Source organism: Carya illinoinensis, chromosome 14, assembly GCF_018687715.1.
Source record: "Carya illinoinensis cultivar Pawnee chromosome 14, C.illinoinensisPawnee_v1, whole genome shotgun sequence".
Classification (NCBI taxonomy): Eukaryota; Viridiplantae; Streptophyta; class Magnoliopsida; order Fagales; family Juglandaceae; genus Carya; species Carya illinoinensis.
The window spans coordinates 11,358,633-11,364,329 of NC_056765.1; positions in this window are offsets into that span (position 1 = coordinate 11,358,633).

Sequence of the window (5,697 nt, forward strand, 5' to 3'; positions counted from 1 at the left end):
TGAATGATTGCTAATGTTACTAAATTACATACAAACATATATCTAGATCTCTACTTTTTCCTCTTTATAATTTCTTATATTTGGATCAAACTGGATCATGTGTACTCGAAGGTAACTTGTCTTTATCTCACTAGTAAATCGCTCCCTGCGAAAATAAATGATGTACGAGTCAAACCTTGTATTTCTTGGAAATATTATGGATCTATTGTATGCTATATTTCTTTGTTTAAATGTTTATAAAATCCTAGCTTGTCACAAGTTAATTACATGAAGTTTTACATGCATCCCTGGTCTCCCAATTAAATGCTTAAGGATAATTATAAAATTAATTATTAAATGTTAAGCGCGTGCAACTTTTTTATTGTTCGTCTCAAAATGGACTGACGAGGAACAATATTTATTGACTGGGGAATTAATACCCCAGAAGAGTTGATAAGTTAACGGGAGAACATTAAGTCGTGAGAATGATGTTTCATAAACTGGTGCATGGAACCTTAATTTAAAGCAACTCGATTGAGTTGGTGATTGGTATCTTGCGATCGAAGGCTTGAATTAAGTTATCTTACAGCGCCATGCCACTTTGAGGATGACATAAAGAGCGAGGATATTGGATCATCTCTTCCTCCATTCCATCCTAGCATAATATGCTTCAATCTTTGACGGACCTTCGATGGGCTTAACACGTACGTACACTCATTTCACCCCAACACATTCTATTTTAAAAGTACTCGTCATCCTTTCCCCCTTAGGCGACATTAATATTTGACATGATCTATAAACGTGGTACTAATTATAGGATGTGAAATAATTAGTACCATTTTTGGGTCAACTTGACCGAATCATTTATTTGATAAATCAGTTCTAATTATACAGTTTTATTTGTTGTTGTCTTATATATGATACTCATTTTAATCACATGCTTTAGAAGTATCTTAAGGGTACATGAATAAACCTTCATTGACTATTTTACTCTTAAATTTTAACGGAATGACAAAAACACCCTTAGCATCTATCATAATAATCAAGTGACATCCAAAAGCTCACAATTGTTGAAAATGAGAACTTCTTCATCGTGAATTCTTTAACCTTTTATTTCAAAGATATATCATCAACTGAAGATCCAGCAAAATAAAAATCCCAATATTGAAACTTCATTTAAAAGATATATCATCAACCCCAAAACAGTAGCACATGCTCTATGGGTGTGTCCCTTTGCCCAAGATGTGTGGAGCCAATGTAGTAAGAAGATCCAAAAATCTAGCATCCCTTGCCATTCCTTCAGGACTCTACTAGAAGGATGCCTCAATTCATTTGAAGAAGAAGAGATGGTAGAATTTGCTCTCACGACTTGGAAGATCTGGAAAAGAATGAATGAAGTGATTTTCAGTAACACTTTCTCTCACCCAAGCTCCATCAACCAAAAGGTTAAACTACTTATTAAAGATCTTAACAAAACCTACCAGCCTGTCCAGAAGTGCTCCCCTTCCTCAAATGATCACTTCAACTAGAAAGCTCCCCCACAAGGAAAACTGAAAGTTAACTGGGATGCAGGCTTGGATAGAACTAATTGCAAGGTTGGAGTTGGGGCAGTGGTAAGAGGCTGGGAGGGGAAGGTACTATCCACCATGAGAATGAATCATACTCTCTTCCCCAACCCTTTCCTAGCAAAAGCTTATGATGCCCTCCAAGCTTCTATCTTCCTTAAAACACTAGGATGGAAAGATGTGATCACGGAGGGTGATTCTCTACAAGTAGTAAACTGCCTAAAGTCCCAAACTGAAACAGATTCTTATGCAGGCATTTTGATCAAAGCTACAAAAGAAACTTTAGACTCCTTCACTGTATGGATAGTCAGACATATTAAAAGGGCACGTAATTCCATAGCCCATGCCTTATTTCAAGATGCACTAAGCATCAATAATAGCATTACTCTTGTCGATGCTATTCCTTTTTGTATCCAAACTCTGTGATAATGAATGAAAACTAGATTTTTTCCCTTAAAAAAAAAAGAAAAAGAAAAAAAGTCATAAAACTTCCACATTCCTACCCTATCATCAACTACTGTAAGTAGATATATAGTTAATTAAAGCCCAATTCGGTCTATGCCACCGCCATCAATGAGGGCCTTAAAAGTCTTCTTATTATTACTTTTTTTTTTTTAAATAAGAAAAATCTGATGTCATTAATATGCATCAAACTAAATGACAAATGCATGAAGGAATATCCTCCAACATAATGCACTCCCCAAAGTGAAATAATGCATCCTTAACCATGTGCTACTTTGTTTATGTCTCTAGATACATGCCTAATAGACCACTCCTTGAACCTTTTTAAAAGAATTTTGGCATCCCTTTTTATTAAGTCATGTGTGTTCCATGCACGTCTCATCACCATTATTGATAGTCTTTACTATAGAAAGAGCATCCCCTTCAAAAATCACCTTTTATAGCCCCAATTCAGGACACAACAAGGCTGCTTTCAGTACTGCAAAAGACTCCCCTAGCTAGCTATGCATCAGGAAACAAATCTCTTGATGATCTACATGAAGCTATAACTCTGCCATCACAATCTCATACTACCACTCTTACTCCAACTCTACACTGATGCTTGTCAATGTCAGCATCCCAATTTATTTTGAATGTTTCAAGAGGTGGGAGTTCCTAGTATTGCACATTTGCTTGACTAGCCTCTACCTGAGTTTTGTTCTCTAACATTGTATAATCTTCTATCATATGATAAACCTAAAGTACCAACTTCTCAAGAGCTATAAATTTATCTTCAAAGATTACCACGTTTCTTCTTTTCCAAATCTGGTGTGTTGTCCCTGCTATTTCAACTAATACTTCTGATGGCATAGCATTGAAAAAATGGAAAAACAGATCATGAAATGATGGTACCTCCATACTACATTTCTACAATCTCCTCGAGGTAGACCCCCAAACATCTTGAGCACCTCTACAAATCTAGAAAGCATGTGATATTGACTCAGGTTCAGATAAGCCAATAGGGCAGTGTGATGATTCCACTACCTTTCTTTTAAAGAGATTTAGTTTAGTGGTAATGGATTCTAGAGTAGCTCTCCATAAGAAATTTTTAACTGTATTTGTTACCTGTAATTTCCATATCTTGGGCCAAATTTCTAAGCTCCTCATGGTACTTGAGGCTTGTCCCTTGAATCTTGACATCAATTCACATTGAAGATGGTAGGCACTCTTTACAAAGAGAACTTACCATCTAAAGTATATCTCCAAGCTAATCTATCAAAACCATCACATATGCTAATGTGAATTCTTATGATACTGTCAATCTCAATATTTGAAAAGACCTCATTCAATAAAGCCAGGTTCCATTGTTTAGTGTTAGGGTCAATAAGGTCCTTTACCCTTGCATTTTACTTTAAACCCCTCATAGTGATTGAATCTTGAAAGAAGTTGGGATAGGCACCCATTTATCATTCTAGATTTTTATAGACTCAGCATTCCCAATCTTCCTTCAGAAGCCTTCAGACAACAAGTTTCTCATAGCCATAATACTTTTCCAAATAAAAGAAGCATTGTTACTAATCTTAGCTTTTAGAAACTAGTCCGTGGAAAGTACTTAGCCTTTTGAACTTTTGAAGCCAATGAACTGGGTTTTTGCAGTAGTCTCCATGCATCCCTACTTTGCCAATAATGCTAGGTTGAAATCCCAAACCACTAATTTGCTTTCCTTTTCCTAATTGCTGCCAACTTAACCCCGTGAATTTTAGATCTGTCATTTGCTTGCCCCCACCAAAATTTTTGCATAACTCCATTGATTTCTCTCGGCAACACTTTAGGAATTTTAAAAAGCACCATGATGTAGATTGGAATGGCTTCAATAACTGATTTGATGAGAATTTCCTTCCCTTCATGAGACAGAAACTTCACTTTCCAGTCACTTACCTTGCTTCTATTTTTGTCTAGAACTGAATCGAAAGCTTTGGATCTGTTTTGAACCATCTAAGAGGGCAAACTCAGATACTTTTGATATGACCGAGAAGCTCTGACTCCTATTGCTACTTAAATTAGGTCCTTCACTTCTGGTCTGGTGTTCTTACTGAAAAATATTGAAGTTTTCTCCATGTTTAGCCTTTGACTTGAAGCACATTCATAGGATTGAAGAAGATAAACAAGTTTGTTCCATTCAAGAGGGTTAGACTTGCGAAAGAGTAGACTATCATCTACAAAAAAAAAAAAAAAAAATAGGTGGTTAAAACTGGAATTCTTGAAACGATTCTTTTTTCCTCAACATTTTTTTTTTTGAAAGTGAAACATAGTTTCATTCATCATAAAGGCAGACAATTACAACTTTTAACCTACAAGATACAAGTTTAATTCTATCCTTTTTACGCTCTTCAACCCACAAATTTCTTTGCGACTGACAGGGTCTTGTCCAACGACTCCAGACTAAACATCTGAGAGACAGGCCTCCAGACTACTGTCTGAGAGACTTAACTCTGTCTTAGACCACCGTCTAAGACAGCCCACACAACTCCCCCTCCCAAGGAGTGGAGTACTAAACTCTACGGACCCTCGGTCCTAGAGACAAAGTTTTCTACTGCTAATTAAAACAAACTAAAAAATAAAATACAACAAAAAACACAACTTAAGCAGCTTGGGCCCAGCCCAAAACAAAAGTACAGCCCAGCCCAAAGCAAAACCCAGGCTAATGGCCACTAGGTTTTCATCGCTTCCATAAGCCGCTGCATCCTCTCGTGCGGTGCCTTCCCTCCAACCAGGTGCAGGGACCACCATTTACAAAGACACCACTTCTCCTCCAAGCTCATGGCTCCAAACTCTTCATGGACTACTCACGCCTCCGAAATACAAGGACTGCGCACGGCTCCAAGTTCCTTCCGTTGTTTGAACCCTTCCGGATCCATGCATGCTCTCCAAGCTCCAAGCTCTGCTTTCTGGTATACGTCGATCGAGATAAGAAATAGGGCAACTTCTTCTTCATTCCATCTCCATGCAGTCCTCCGACAATTCATCTACTTCTAACCAGCGCCAACTTGGATGCCGTGGGCCACCTCGTCTTCATCATCACCAACTCAGGACGAAGCAGATCGTGCCTTTTTACGCCGCCCTATGGCCTCGAGAAAAATAGGCGTCTTTTCCTTAAAAAACATCTGGACCTCAGCCCCTAAATGCCCTGCGCCACACCAGAAAATAAACTAAAATGGACTGGAAGACATAAGGAAAAGAAACTAACGAAAAGGAAAAAAGAAACGGGGAGGAGGGAGGAGCCGAAGCGCCCACCTCCCTCCGAGGGGAGCTTTTCTTTTCGTTGGTTTTAGAGAGATGTGAGAGATTCTCTCTCTCGAACAGGAGCATAACAATATCTCTTTTTTCCTCAACATTATTCAAAACAAAACTAATTATTCAAAACAAAACTAAGTACTTTAGAACATAAAATAAAACTTAAGTAGATAAAGGTCTCCCTTGTCTAATTTATCTTGGGGGTTTGAAACTGTTCTAAGGAACCCCATTTATTAAAATAGAATAAGTCACAATGCTAATACACATCATAATTATTTCAATCCACCTCCTAGAGAATCCCATCTTTTCCATGATAGCTTGTAAAAAGTATCATTCTACTCTATCATAGGCTTTGCTCATATCCAACTTAAAAGCCATAAATCCTTCTTTTCTCCCAATCATTCGAGTTTGCATGGAA